The sequence below is a fragment of the Lissotriton helveticus genome, chromosome 7 (genome assembly GCF_964261635.1).
Source record: "Lissotriton helveticus chromosome 7, aLisHel1.1, whole genome shotgun sequence".
In the NCBI taxonomy this organism is placed as follows: domain Eukaryota; kingdom Metazoa; phylum Chordata; class Amphibia; order Caudata; family Salamandridae; genus Lissotriton; species Lissotriton helveticus.
Window position 1 is genome coordinate 1,293,276,745 of NC_136068.1, and position 16,691 is coordinate 1,293,293,435.

Below are 16,691 nucleotides of genomic sequence, written 5' to 3' on the forward strand. Positions count from 1 at the left end.
TATTGTCAGTTGGAATGTCGCTGGCTTAAAATCTAAACGTGGCTCTTTGGGCTGGAAGGATTTTATTAGCACTTTCGACATCCTCTGTTTCCAGGAAACATGGTGTCGGGAGGAGTTACATTTTGCGGGGTTTGTATCGTTTAATCTACAGGCAGCTAGCTCTGCCCCGGGGAGAGCTAAAGGAGGCCTTATAATTTTGGTCTCGATCAACAGACAGATTAAGATTATAAAATATTTTACCGTGGGGCAACATGTGCAGATATTGTGGCTCCGTAATGACCATGGCCGAAATGTCCTCCTAATTAACTATTATAATAATATTTTTGATGATAGCACTATTGATGACCTGATTGACCATTGTAATGTTTCTTTTGATTTTATCTGGTTGGGGGATTATAATATCTCCTTATGTGAATTGTCATCTCAGAAAGTCTGTGGGGTTGTGAACAATGCTGGATCTGAAGATCTCCATTTTAGGCATAATAGCTATGGTGAGATTCTGAATAAATTCATTAGCAATTATGACCTGGAAATATTGGACTTCGCTAAAGATGCAAATGGGCTGACCATCCCTACTTTTAAAAACTGGAGGTCAAGCTCGGTGATTGATCATGTTATTGTGTCCTCGAGTATTACCTCTTTTTGTGAAGCCCCCAGGATCGAAGTTACATCTTTGAGCGATCATAATTATATTATCCTAGATTGTTTGCTATGGAGCGCGAACCCTGTAGCCGTGGGTCATACTATCACCAATGTGGAACCCCACAGACCTAACGGTGTTAGACTCAGATGGGTTGGGGATAGAGCAGATGAATTTACAAGCTCAATTGTCTCTGATTGTTTAACAAATATTACCCTAATCCTTGAAAATAACACTGGGTGTGAATGTGTTTTAACTGCTTTTTTAACCTATCAATTGATGATAGGTTTACCAGACCTATTAGAGATAAGCGTACTCACGGACAAGGCTGGTTCAACCACTCTTGTACCAAGCTATTATCAGAGCTGAAAAAGGCGTTAGCCATGAAACCTAGGAACTCTACTTTAATAGTTAAACAAAGAGCTGAATATAAACTTGCATTAAATAAGAGGAAAAGAGATCTACAGCAGGAAGCATGGGAGTCGTTCGTTCAAAAAGCTTTATTCGAAGTGTGAAAACAACTCATAAAAGCATATGCAACAATCACAATCGTTAAAAAGTCATCATGAGTACAAGTTATGATTTAAAAGTAAGCAGCTGGTAATAAAATTTTGTCTAAGTAGTTTCTAAAAACTTAGCACGGGAATTCGATAAAAATTTGTACATTAAAAATAATAATTGAAGGATTAATTCATTGAGGAAGCAGCAATTATTCAAATCTGATGGTCCGTTTCAGTCTCAGTAATGCTCTCAGATACATAGTTACGGTGTTAATAGTATAGTAATCTTCCAATGTCCTTAGTTTGTTGTATGCCTCACGTGACTTTCTTATTCCCCAGGATAAAAGAAGAGGTCTTAAAATTAATCGCCTTGGGTATGAATAGAAAGTACAATAGAGAGTGCAATGGATATTGGACTGAGTTGAGACCTCATCACAAGGACAGATACATTTATCTTTAGACCAATCATTACACCTTGGGAGCGTTATTAATCTAAAAAACGTTTCAAGACGAAAACATGTTAGTAGCCTACGGAAGAAAAAGGGTTGATCTACTACAAGATACAGCTGGATGTTTCTGTGCAATGTAACATCATCATGATTAATAACTGATATCTTGGCCCTTTCTATGTTCCATCTTTTCATTTCAAGGTGTTCCATCAAAGTTTTTTTTAGGCCGGAACGTGAAACAAATTCCATTGTGGTTGGGTTTGAGAAATATTCCGGATGACCAATATCAGATACAGTGTTCTTTATATAGGTGAACCATGCAATGTTTTTTACCCCTTCACACAACAAGCAATCCTGTATTATAGTTCTGTTTAATGTTGTGGCAGGGTTGGTCCAGATGTTATGCCAAAGTAGTATTGGTGCCGCCTTTATGATATCCGAGATGTATTGTATAGCAAGCTCGGCATGGAGCACGTATGTAGATGTGCTGTTGGGCAATGCCAGGAGATATCTTAGAAATGTATTCTCTATCCGCTGGATTGTTTCCACAGGATGTAATCCCCATAATCCTGCTCCGTAGGTTCCTATAGAGATGCATTTTGAATTAAAAACTTGAAGAAGCTCCCTAGGAGACCTCGATCCTATTTTGTTTGCAAAATTTAAGAGTGCCCCGGTTGCTTTAGTAAACGCTAGGGCTCTCGCTTTGACTGCGGGTTTCCAGGTGCCTCGTCTATCAAAATGTACACCTAAATAACGAAAAGTATCCGCTAAGTCAACGCATCTGTCTTCTAAGATTATGTTGCAAGGTGCTCTAGATTTCCTTGGGCCACAAGACATGGTAAAGGTCTTGGAGACATTTATGTGGAGTCCCCTTTTACTCATGTAGAGTGAGAATGTATCTACAGCATTTTGTAATCCCCTCTTCGTCTGCGATAAAATTGCCGCGTCATCGGCATAGAGAAGTATGGGTATGGGTTTTCCTTTGATTATGGGGTAGTCGTTATAGTGTTGTACTAGGAAAGAGCCCACATCATTTATATATAGATTAAAAAGCAAGGGTGCAAGAATGCACCCTTGTCTTACTCCTCTGTAAATGGGGAAGAAGTCTGAGCATTCTCCTTTTTTGCCAAACCTGACACGGGCACCTGTCCCAAAATAAAGTTCTTTAATAAAAATAAGAATCCTGTTGTCTAGCCCAATATTCCCTAAAGTTTGCCACAAAATATCATGCCTTACGCAATCAAACGCAGAACTAAGGTCTACGTAGGTTGTTCTTTTTAGCATGTATATATTTTGAGGTAATGAGGGCAAGGTTAAGACCCTGTTCTATCGTTCCCTTCCCTCTCCTAAATCCGTATTGCAGTGGGGATAGTACATCATTTTCATCGAGCCATTCCTGTATTCGAGTAAGAATGATCCTGCCTGCCGTTTTCATTAGGCCATCTAAAAGCGAAATAGGCCTGTAGCAGGCAGGATCATTTCTATCACCTGTTTTATATATGGGAACCAGGACAGCCTCTTGCCAGGTCTTGATAAAACCAATTTGATTTGAGGAATTAAGTACGTTTGTAAGTATTGGAGCCCAGAGATCAGGAAGATTTTTAAAATCATCAATTGGAACGCTGTCGGGTCCAGGAGCTTTGCCCGCTGGACTTTCCTTTAGAGCTTTGTGAACCTCTTCCAATTCAAAGTGGATATCTATTGGATAGGAACTTCCCGAATTGTCGGTGATAGATCTTATGTGAGTGGAATCTTCTAGGGAAGCGGGGCTACTATAAAGGGCCTGAAAATGTTGCACCCATTCCTGTGCTGGAATTGCGTTGTCTATGCAGGGGCCCAAGCGCTCTTGATAGAATGGTGCGTTTACGGCCTTCCAAAAGGCAACATTGTCCTTTTTTTCGCACGCCGAATGCAAGGTGGCCCAGGCCTTAGCTTTAAGATCTTTTTTTCTAGAGGTTAGGGCAGAGCGGTAACTCCGTCTAGCAGATCTAATCTGTGTTCTGGTAGACAAACTAGCGTGTAGGATATTTTTGAGAGCAGTAAGTGCCCTTGTACAATTTCCGTCAAACCAGCCCGGGGAACCCTTGCTGCTATTACGAGGGATTCTTGTCAAAAGTTTTTTAATACGGGAGCAGATGTTACCAAAGGATCTAAGAACAGTAGTTAGATCTTTTTCTAAGGACAGGCACACATTGATATCGTTTAGGGTAGAAGTCATCAGGAATTTTGTAAAGTTTTCTGGTATTACTTTCTCCCATTTAATTGTAAACCCATTTTTTTGTCCAAGGGTCGGGTTAGGATCATAGTAAATGTGGGTGGATTGAGGTCGGCTATTGAGGTCAAAATTATAAGTGACCGAAATAGGGTAATGGTCACTCATAGCTGTATTAAGAGTCTCCCAGTTAATTACCTGGGAGGCGTATCGATTTGAAAATAGTGCAAAATCTATAATTGATTTTGCTCCTCTGCCATTAAAGGTTGGGGTCAATGTTTTAGCCGGATTACAGAGCTCATTAGTGAAAGCCAGGGAGTGGTCTCCCATTATTATTCATTAGGTCCCCAAACTTTGGGGCCGATTATGATGGCGGACGGACCTGAGTCCGTCCGCCACCAAAGAGCAGGAGGGAACCTCCGCATTGCCTGCGGAGTTCCCTCCTGTGCAATTAGGATGTGACCGCCACCCTGGCGGTCACATCCTCTATTTTTACCATTGCGGGGGGTGCGGCTTCAAGCTGCATCCGCCGCAATGGTAAAAATGCATACATTGCATTTGTATGCAGAAAGCGGCAGGCACCATGCGGTGCCTGCCGATTTCTGCATACAAATGCAGGGGGGGTACCATAGGTACCCCCCATGTACACCCCCCACCCCCTCTTTCACCTAGGGGGCCCGCAACGGGCCCCCGCAGTGAAGTTACACTAAATTCCTATATAGACTTGTAATAAGAAAACCATCCTTCTCCTGTATATAAAGATCTAAAAATGAAATACAGGAGTGACTCACGTCCTTGTGAGTCCTACGACTCACAAGGACCCCCATTGCGGACCTGTGCTTCTACTAGATGCGGTAAGCATTGTATGTCTATGGTTCGGTTACGAATCGTTATACCCTTCCAATGTTCAGTGGGCTGATTTTATTCATCTCATTACTATTCTTTTTTACAGAATTGCCCTATATTGTGATACCGTAACAGCGGTTCTTGGGTAAGCGAATAATTCTTTGAACGCGCATACTCTCATTCGATCCCCTGCTCCGTTTCTAAATCTCCTGTACTATTTCCCCACAGGATTGGTACATTGTCACTATTGATTATTTTAACTTTTGAGCTGATCTCGGCGTCCCCTGGTAAGCCTTGTTTAATGCGAATAATTGCATGCTTTAGGTTCACTTTACGTTACGTTCACTTTACGTTTCGTTTTTAATTCCCCGGTATTATTTCCCCATAGGTTTGGCACACTGTTACCTTTGACTATCGAAAAAAAAATTGAAGCCGTATACGGCGTCCCCTGGTAAGCCCTGCTTAATGCAAACACTTACATGCCTTGGGCTTGCTTCATCTTTGCCCTATGGTTCACCGTAATTGTCATCGGAATAGTCCTTGGCATCTGGGCCTTTTGCCTTCTTTCGAAATTCTTTTTGGGCTAAATCATGTAATCCCTACGCGGTAATGGTTCTCTTTCATTTTTTGATGCAGCCTGACTTGTGTGCGTCTGTTTTGGCAGTCGTTGACCGCACCATTATCGTCACTCACTTTCTAATTTTCTTCTTCGATCACTTTTTAACTCTTGCATGTATAGGCACTAGATGATCACCAACTTTCTATGGCTCTGATCATTTTTGAATATGTCTTATTATTTCTGAGGTCACATGCACAATTTTGAAGGACTTGCATGACAGTGGTCTAATATGGCCGTAATTGTTAACATGCATTGAATGGTGGACATGCTTTAATATGTTTTTAACTTGTTCCTTGTCTTTCCTTCCCTCCCTTTCCATTTTTCCCTAATTGTTTATATTGGCAAAATAACCCCATAGTGTGGGCACTATGTATAATTGTGTTCATTAGGCAATTCATTGTTGTCCTGAGGGGGAACCTTGTATTTTAATTGGGTTTGAAACGTCGTCGACCTTGATACACTAAATGCATAACTATTATGTGATTTACAATTTGCATATGTGTATAAATTGTATTGTCTGTATATAATTTATGATATTCAGACCGCCATAATTTGCCTTGAAATTCACTTGTTCGTTTCCCTTGAGTGTGTTAGTTGGACACCGGCTGGTGTCCCACTTGTATTACACTGATTTTTATATGCATTTCATTCATTGAAAATTAAATTGTCCGGCTGGGCACATGATATAGAACTATTTAGTCTATATTTATTTGCATGCAATTCTTCCTGTCTAGGGACCATTGTCTCTGTTGATACATATTTTTACATTGCAGCATCAAATCATCACAGGACATTTCTAAAGGGACAATGGCACTATCAATACGCCATGCTACATTTTGGCCTAAAATCAGCTTCACAGATCTACTCAAAGTGCATAGCAGTAGTTGAAGCACATCTAAGAAGGAAAACTTTGTGTTCGAGGCATATGAGCTGAAGATTACACACTATGCATAGATGGCCACTTAGTGTTGGGCCCGGATGTTTGCAGTTTGTTTTGTTGTAGAAAAGTCTTTGGAAGTCGCGGGATAGGTGACTCCTCCTTTGGATGATACTGCGCATGGGCATCGGCTCCATCCCCAGATTGGTTTTTTTCCGCCACCGGGCTCGGATGTGTTTCCTGCGCTCCGTGTTGGAAACGATTTCCGTTGGCGCGCAATCCTCACCAGCTTCGAGAATTCAGTTAAGAACGCGTTTCCAGTCGACACTACTCTATCAACATCCAGCACTTCGATTCCAGTCACCGTCGAAGGGCTTCGGGCCCAACTAGGCCTCGACTCCAGCTCATGGAAAGGACACCATTTAAAAAGTGTCCTCAATGTGGGTTGAAGTTTCCCCACACTGACCTTCATGAGGTGTGTAACCTTTGCCTCTCCCCGGAGCACGAGGCCAGAGACTGTTCTGCTTGTGCCTCCTTCCGCTCCAAGAAGACGTGCCGGGACCGAAGAGCTCGGAAAACAATGGCTCAAAGATCTTCAGCTCCGACTCCAGACGACATCTTCGAGGAAGGCGTCGACGTCCCAGAACAACATGGCGTCGACAGCAACTCTGAGGCAGAAGATTCCGATGTCGAGGACATCACTTCAGCGCAGCGGGTGGTAAGTAAGACCGTCGACCCCGACCCGTCCTCGACACACCCCAAAAAGGCTTCGGTCACACCCTCGCCCTCAGGCTCGGGTACACACCGAGACACTGCTTCTACTGCCCCACCTTCGGGCCCGGCTAAGAAGCTAACAAAGCCTTCAGGCGACTTGGGCTCGAGTCGACCTCCACACGGTGCCGACGCTCAACTACCGGAACTGAAAAAGACACCATTGGTTGCCACGCCCACATCGAAACCATCGGCACCGAAACAGGCAGTTCCTACCTCTGCACCGAAACCAAGGTCGGAGCCAGGCAAAGCTTCGGATCCGAAGAAACAACCCGATCCGAAAACTTCATCGGCACCGAAAAAATCGTCGGAGCAGAAAAAACATTCGGAGCCGAAAAAGGTCCCAGCTTCTCCTGTAAAGGACATTACCAAAAAAACAAAAGAAGCAACTTCGGTGCCAAAACCTTCCTCCACACCAAAAGATCACAGTTCTGCAGAGGACTTATTTCACCCGGACCCTGCACAAAAGACTTTGGTGAAAGATCCAACTACTGGGCGACTAACTTTTAAGTTCAAAGAAACAACCACTAGAAACACCAGCACCGGCTCCTCCCCCAAAGAAGAAGGACATAGCCACTTCCCCGCTAAGAGTGCCTTCCCCTTCTCCTCCAACTATGCCATCACCACCTGTTCCCCTGCCACAGCATTCCCCTACACACTCTCTCATACATGATGATAATGGGGATGATAGCTCTGATGACATAGGGGGTAACCCAGATGAGCCATCTATTCCCCCAGGCTCACCTGACCCATGGGACGATTATAACACGCCAGACGTTCCAAATGTCCCTGAAGATGACATATACCCCTCTAGGCCTTCCCCGCCGGAAGACACTATGGGCTTTAATCAGTTGTTACAAAGAGCTGCGCAATATAATGGGGTGGATATGCATACAGACACAGTAGAGGAAGACTTCCTACTAGATACATTTGACAATGCACAAAGATCTTCATCCATTTTACCCATGCTCAAAGGAGTTATTAAACACGCCACTGAGGTTTTCAAAGATCCAGTTAGAACTCGGGTCAATAACCCAAGAATAGAGAAAAAATATAAAGCTGCACCCTCAGATCCAGCTTACATTAAAGGCCCAGTTCCCCATGACTCGCTTGTAGTGTCAAACGCACGCAAAAGGGCTAATTCACACACGTCAGGTGAGGCTCCCCCACCTGACAAAGAGTCTAAACTCCTTGATGCGTCAGGGAAGAGAACCACCTCACAAGCAGCAAACATGTGGCGTATCCCCAATACACAAGCTCTATTGTCACATTACGACAGCACACTATGATAAACTAGAGTCACTGATGCAGCACCTCCCAGAAAAGTACAAAGATAGAGCCAATGAGCTTATCCAAGAAGGGGAAAAATATTACTAACACCTCAATTCGTTGTGCACTTGATGCAGCAGACACCGCCTCCAGGGCAGTTAACACAAGTGTTTTACTGCGTAGACATGCGTGGCTATGCATATCAGGTTTTAAACCCGAAGTCCAGAGTGCTATACTCAATCAACCCTTTGATGAGCAACACTTATTCGAACCCAATGTGGACGTATCCCTCGAAAAAATGAAGAAGGATACAGACACAGCAAAATCTATGGGAGCCTTGCAGCCGCAGGCTCCCAGACGTTCATTTCGACGCTCATCCTGTAGAGGTAACAACAGAGGATATGCTTCAGACACAATCTACATATGCAACGCAAGCTCTGCACTTTGCGCTACTGCACCAACAGCTTGCGGTGAATGCCAAAGTGCAGCTCCAGCAACGACCGTCCAGGACACCAAACAGAATCTTCCTGCTACAGCAACGACCATCCATGATGCCCGACCTGCACTTTGTGCTACAGCGACGAACATCTGCTAAGCTCTCCCTGCTCCTTCCGGCCCTTGTACTTAATTTGAACCGGTGGCTCCCTGTGCTTGGCTCCGGCACTTAATTATCAACAACAACACTTATGACAGTCTACCACATGGTGGCCCTGTTCATCAAATTTGGGTTGAACAGTTGTTCAGTAATGGAATATACAATGAAAATTACTTATACCTGCCACCCAAGGTATTTGTATAGCTTTGGGTGGCCTGGCATAGTCTGAATTGTTACACTTTTAGGAGTGTGATGGTTAGTAGTTATGTTGGTACTGTCATTGCCAGTGCTGGCAGGGACAATGAGTTGTGCAAGCTCAGTGCCCTCCTGACAAGGGCCCTGGCACACATATATATATATATATATATATATATATATGTGTGGTGCACTTCCGAAACGCGTCTGTTTCAATAAATCCACTGCTGTGTTGATGAAATATACCCTGTGGGTGCTGGTTTCCTTTTTTCTCGTAGAGGAAGGGATTTCTGGAGCAGGAGCTATTTTGCGGAGAACCGCCGCATCGAGGCACCCGCCCGTGGAGTGACCCGCTTTTGAGGTGCACTGGAGCGTGAGATATATATATATATATATATATATATATATATATATATATATATATATATATATATATATATATATATATTAATATATTACGCTCCATGGGGTTGTCCAAGTGATATATATATATATATATATATATATATATATATATATATATATATACATACATATATGAAACAATGATGAAACTCCTCTCAAGTGAAAGAAGCAGAAGCCTCGGCGGGGATTGAAAAGCAGCTCCGTTTATTCCAAAAGAATGGCGAATGCATTTCGGCCGGTTTGGCCTTCGTCAGCGCCTACGGTAGATGTGAATGAAACCCACGTTTCTGCAGTTCAAATGAGCCAACCAAATATCCGCTCCGCCCCTCGGCACTAATTTACTCAGTTCAGCTGGTCACAGAAGATCTCAGGACTCAGTTTCCCAGGATGCAGCAGTGGCTCCCAGGTGAGTGGTGCTCCGGGTCGTTCTCGGTGTAATCCAAGAAAATAGCTGGGGGTTGGGCACTCTGCATAGCGTTCTAAAACCCCGCAATTAGTGGTGCTTCCTCGGGTCCCCTTAACCCCATCAGCCATATGTCCGAGTTCAAAATCAGCGGGGGCAGGAGGACAATGCAACCCGTCCAAGTTGAGGCAATGCCTCGATAAACCGCTACAAATCTCTGCGGACTGTTGGCGAGCCTGGAGATTTTCCAAGACAGGAAAGAAACAAAATGCCGTAGCATAAACCAGAATCTCGAGACCACTTGCGATGAGGGGGCTTCTTAGACGCGCTTCTGGAATACGCGTGAAATTGATGAAACAATGAAACTCCTCAAGTGAAAGAAGCAGAAGCCTCGGCGGGGATTGAAAAGCAGCTCCGTTTATTACAAAAGAATGGCGAATGCATTTCGGCCGGTTTGGCCTTCGTCAGTGCCTGCGGTAGATGTGAATGAAACCCACGTTTCTGCAGTTCAAATGAGCCCAACCAAATATCCGCTCCGCGGCACTAATGTATATGTATTCACGCTGCAAGCCTCCTCTCCACTTCAAAAAATACACAGCACTCGCAGGGGAGTCAATAGATTTATTTAGACCCTCAACGCACCAGACGCGTTTCGACAGTCGCCTTCCTCGATGGTATGAGGGCGCGCCTGAAACGGCCATGTTTTATGTTTACTTGTGACCACATTTCCTGTTACCAACATACAAAAAGGACCAATCCATTTGCATTACTGCTAGCGCCATATTTGAACATCCTACAAATGATAGCATTCGCGAGTACATAAAGTTACATCGGGATTATCTCCTCCAATTTTGGCAGTGTCCGTCGTTTATATAATACAATCAATTCGGCACATGTATATTTACAATGGCAAGTTCATCAAAATAATAAATGATAAACAATAAATAAACAGTCCCCACATCACGCCCCGGATGGGCCAATCGTTGTCACGGGGTCGGTGACACTGACGGACGGGGTGTGGACTTTAATAACTGTTCCTTTCCACCCCGTCCGCAGGACTCAGACGGCCCCTTTAACGCTGCTTGGATTTCCTCGACGGACCCGCCTTCCATTCCGACGTCATCCATTGTGGACCAATACGAGGAGGAGGAGGCGGATAAGGAAGCTCAGCACAGAGATGAGAGCGCGAAAGCCGGAGAGGGGAGAGGACCAGAAGCGAGGAAGACGGACGGCGTTGCTGCACCGGAACACCAGAAGACGAGCCCGAGTTCGGAAGAGGACCCGACCGAAGAGAGCATCACGCCAGGAGGCCACCGTTACTAATAGCCGTCCCGCCGCACTTCTGGAGAAGTGTGGCTGGACAAGGTACGGGGCCATTTAAGGGGATTGTTTTACTCACGGGGTGGGACGGGGTAGGGGTGGTTGAGGGTGGTCACGGGGCTGTTCGTGTTCTCTGCTGCACTCCCAGTTCACTCTCGGTGTGGTTTAGACGAATAGTCTGTGACGGGTGATGGTTCCCCAGTGATCTCCTCACGCCCCCTGCCCTTTTCATCCTAATATACGGCCCAGAACACATCTAGTAATTTGGGTATTTTCCTTTTCTTTTCTTCCTGAGCACGACCCCATGAGAAGTATCCGGAGCCCGGGTAAAGACATTGAGAGACCGAAGAGACAGTGAACAGCGGATTACCAACACCCCTCCTCTATTGGTTGTGCGATTTTTTTTTACTCAGAGGACATCTGTCGACTACTTGTTTAGTTTGAATAAACAAACACTTAAGAAAGTCCCCGGTATTGACTACCTTATTCAGAGCCTCCTCTAGGAAACCGTGACAGAAACATATAGGCAAAAATAAACCGGAGATGAATACGGACATTCTGATAAGACATGATTTACCAAGCACTACAGGCCCTTAATGAACTAGGGATGGAAAGTGAGAACATGGATGTGGGAGATATTTCGGCAATAACAGGGATAGAACAAATCAGTGGTGAGAGTGCCTTAACACCGGCTTCGACCTTCTTACCGCAGATGGCGAGTGACAACATTGATTTGTTTGTAGATACAGTATCTAAAGAATTGATGAAGTGGAGAACAAGATTCATGAATAACAAATCAAAATTGACTCAAGAGCAAGTCAGGGCCATAGAAAACATCAGAGCAGACACCAATATTATTGTGAAACCTTCGGACAAGGGGGGGGGGAAGTAGTGCTCCAAACTTATGAGGCCTACAATGAGGAGGCACTAGGTCAACTATCGGACCCCTGCTGTTATGAGAAAATGGAAAAGAAAGTCTACCTGAATAGCATTACGAACTGTCATCATCTATTAAGAAAATGGTATGAAAGGGCCTGGTGGAATCTGAGGTGTACCTGTATTTGAGGTGTTTGAATCCAATGACTCCTAGTTATTATCACTTGCCGAAAGTGCATAAGGACAACACCAAACCCCCAGGGAGACCAATAGTCAGTTCACAAGGAAGTCTACTCGAACATATGTCTGTATACATTGACTATTTTTTATCTGATTTTGTGAAAACCCTATGTAGATACATTAGAGATACGAAGGATTTTCTGGGACATGTCGAACAAATTGATTCTAGTTATGGATATAGCCAGACTATATACGAACATGGCACATCTCGATGGTATAAAAGCTGTGATGTCCTTTCTAGACACCTGCTCTGTGAAATTTACAGAGCACAACTCCATGTTAGAATTTTTAACTTTTTGTCTGGATAATAACATCTTTCTGTACCAGGACCAGCACTATAAACATCTCAGTGGTACGGCCATGGGCACTTGCTTCGCCCCCAGCTATGGGAATCTCTTCGTGGGAGGAGCGGGTGGCCTGGGCCTCTGCCAATGGGGAGTGGACACAGAAAATAGTGGCCTGGTACAGATACATAGATGATCTCTTTCTAGTATGGAGAGGATCGAAGGAATCTCTGTTCACAAATGTTTTGAATGCCAATGAGAATAACTTGCGGTTCACAGCAGAAAAAGTTCGAAAGGTGTGAATTTCTTTGATTTGGAGGTTTTCATTGACATGGGTAAAATCAACACACGGTTGTATCGCAAGTTTATGACAGGGAATTCTACCTTGCATTCTACAAGTAGCCACCCCCCCAAATTGATCCTCAGTGTCCCCTATGGGGAGTTACTCGGGACCAAGAGAAATCGTACCAATGATGAGGACTTTAATGCAAGTGCAGAAGCTAGCATAAGGAGGTTTAAGGCACGAGGATATGGTGAAAAATCCTTAAGGTATTCTCTCTAGAGTGCAAGGAAAGTCTAGGCAAGATCTTTTGAAACAAAAACATTTTGTGCAGAAAAAAAAACCTTTAGAATATCAACTTTCTCTAGTGAGGCGGGGTAGTTAAGAACAGTATTGAAGAAAAAGTGGAACCTATTGCGGCCGGATCCAATTATTGGGATGGATATACCTACATGTCCTATATTTACCTTTAGAAGAGCTAGAGCTCTGAAAGACACTTTAACAAAAAGCCATTTTGTTCGAGTAGCTCCAAGACCGTTTGGTGAGGCACCCCAGGGGTTTTACCCCTGTGGGAGGTGCAAAGCATTTAAAAATAGTAAGAAAGTTCTGTCGTACAAAGCAGTAGGGACGGAGAAACCTAGGTGGATCAGAAAGTTCTCAACATGTAGCACTCCGTATACTGTGTACTGCCTGGTGTGCCCTTGTGGACTAAGATATATCGGGAGTACTATCCATCAAACAAAAATACGTATTTCAGAACATGCAATAGCTAAAAGAAATCGGGATGTAACATATCCCGTTGCAAGACATTTTCAAGTTCATCACAACAGCAACAGCGAGTTATTGACTTTCTTTGCGATGGACCATGTTTCAGTGAATCTGAGAGGAGGGGATAGAGTAACAAAGCTAAGAAGGCTAGAGTCAAGGTACATTATAGATCTAGGTACCAAGACCCCCCGGGGGGGGCTAAATAGTAATAAAGAGCTGACAGTGCATTTGGGGTAGAGGGCTCTCTCCCCTTAAAGAACATTCTGCCCTGGGTTTAGCTATTCTGCCACGCATAAACTCTAAATTAATGAATTCAGATTGGTATGTTAATATCTTCTTGTACTTGATAGATAGAATATGTATTTAGAAATGCTATTTAATTTTGTACTTCCAATAAGTGATCAATTGCATATTGTCGATGCTATCATTTGTTGGACCTTCAAATATGGCGCTAGCAGTAATGCAAAGTGATTGGTTGTTTTTCTATGTTGGTAACAGGAAATGTGGTCACAAGTAAACATAAAACATGGCCGTTTCAGGCGCGCCCTCATACCATAGTGGACTGCAACTGCCGAAACGCATCTGGTGCGTTAAGGGTCAAAATAAATCTATCGACTCCCCGCGAGTGCTGTGTCTTTTCTGAAGTGGGAAGGAGGCGTGCAGCAAGAATATTGGCGGGAGCACCCCCTGCCCTACAGCACCCGTTGGTGAGTGCGAGAATTCGGTGCAAGTGGAGCGACTTTATATTTCACAAATTAAGTGCTGCACAGCCCCTTCTGTACACGAAAGGAACTGTTTATGCTAGACTTTTGAAAGGACTCTTTCAGCTGGACTAACCTGGTCCCTGTATTTTGCCCACGCTCCATTGAAGTCAGCCTGAACTTGTGACTTTCACCAGGTCTGGCAAGACCAGATTGCTGCAAGTGGCGCTTGGTGCTTTTAAGCGCTTTACATGAAACCTTTAAAATTGCATATATACGGTTCTACGGATTGGATTTTTGTTGTTTTGGTATCAAACAATTCATAAAATTTTACTCTAGTTTCCCAAATTGGTGTGGGATTTTTCTTGTGTTGTGTTTTCACTTTATTAGTGTTTGAAGTGCTGCAAAAATACTTTACACATTTCCTGTAAGTTAAACCTGACTGCTTTGTGCCAAGATTCTAGAGGGTTAAGCACAGGTTCATTTTGGGGTGTGCTTGTGTTTCACCCTGACAGAGATTGTGTTTGCTGCTTCAGTAGGGTTTCATCCCCTTCAACCCAGAGCCCAATTTACAATAACAAGTTGTTCAAAAATGTGTATCCTTTGGAGGAAAGAGTATTATCTTTTCAGAGAAATTGCATGGAACTGAGAAATTCCAGCAAACCAACAGTGTATCAAGCAGCTTCGCTCCTACGATCCATGGTGTCCTGCATATACGTAGTTCCATATTCAAGAATATTCATGAGACTTCTACAGCAGTGCCTTGAAGACCAGTGGCCTCAAAAAAGAGAAGTTGGAAAGATACCCTTCATCTCACAACATTGGCAGTAGACTTACTAGCATGGTTATGCAGCAGTCAGATTCTGTTAGTGGGCGTCAAAATCCTAAAGACTGCTCCAATGCAATCCATAGTCATGCATGTAGCCCTGTCATGGTGGGGAGCCCACGTGAATTATCTGATGATCCAAGATCTATAGACCTACAAAAAGAGTAATTATCACATCAAACTTCTGGAACTTAAAGCTATTCACTTGGCACTCGAGGCATTTCTTCTTTCTCTGAGCCCAAGGGAAGTCATTATTCAGATGGACAATACCACCACTGTGTGCTATACCAAAAAACAAGGAGGAGACAGGATCAAGGCAACTATCTCTGCAAGCACAAGCCATTTGGCATTGTTTAGCACTCTGAGAGATGGATTTCCTGACCTTATGAGAAAAAACATGAAGAGATACTGAACAGTGAAGCTGTAGAAGATATTCTCAAGCAATGGAATGCTTCATCCTTGGACCTGTTTGTCATTGCCCAAAACAAAAACTGCAGAGACTTTGAATCCAGGGCACCAGAACTGAACTCATTGGGCAATGTCCTTTTGATTATATGGTCTATGCCATTTGTCTACAATTTTTGTCTGATCCCATTCATATCATCAATAACTGTCAAACATAAGCAGGTCAAGGACAAACACGATTCTAATAGCCCAAGATTGTTTGAGATAATTGTTGTAACTTAAAGTATTCTCCACTAGGCCTTCCTCCTTTCCCTTTGATCTTTCTCCCTTCCTTCCACCCCTTTCCTTCTCACCCACTGGTACATTCCATCTGTAGAACGTTGGGCGAGAGCTCACTTTAGAATGTTGAAGTGAGAGACTGGAAGATGGTGCTGAAGGATCTATTTCAATCATTTCCTGCACTTACCTTACTCGTGTGACTTCTTCTTAACAATAATATTGGTACCTTGACCTTCTACAGCTGTCACCCATACAACACAGAAGATTGCCTTGCAGACCAGATCTTCTAACCAGACTTCAAGGCCAGATCCAGCATCTGAATCTTCAATCATTGAATTTGGATGCCTGACTCCTGAGATCAGTCAGTACGGCCACCTGAATTGCCATCTGACTGTAAGGAGACACAAAAAGAGGCAAACACCCATCCACTAGATCGTGTTCTGCATTAAATTAAAGGCTTTTCTACACATTGTGCCGTAGCAAAGTTCCCAATTCCATTTCATGTCAGTAGAATGCGATACTTCCATATTTGCTCCATTTTGCCATATCAAAATGACAGATTTTAGCAAAAAAGGTTCACCTATCTGCTATATAGGCATATGGAAAAACCTGTTATCTTTCTTTAGGACTCCAGTCATTAAAGATTTTTTTAAGTTCTCGAAGATTTTTTCACCAGTAAAGAAACCATCTACTTCATGGCAGCTCAACTTAGTGCTGTGTAGCTATTAAGTCCATCATTTGAGCCAATACGGTGAGCTACTTTGCAGCATCTTTCATCTTTAATTACAGCGACTTGTGCAAGAAGGGTTAGTGAATTACAAGCCCTGTCCGGAGAAGAGCCCTTTACCAATTTTCATTCTAGTAGAGTGGTCTTAAGGACTCACCCCTCCCTGCTTACCAAAAGTGGCTCACTTTTACTAAGTTAACAATT

The 16,691-nt window shown here is 43.6% G+C and overlaps 1 protein-coding gene and 1 pseudogene across 2 annotated transcripts in view; both read left to right on the forward strand.

Annotated features, from left to right (window-relative positions):
• Nucleotides 1–16,691, forward strand: part of LOC144770216 (uncharacterized) — a 591,183-nt gene that overhangs the window by 493,095 nt on the left and 81,397 nt on the right. The gene's annotated exons all lie outside the window — the stretch shown is intronic.
• The window catches only part of LOC144767317 (uncharacterized), a 48,552-nt pseudogene continuing 39,611 nt past the window's right edge, over nt 7,751–16,691 (forward strand).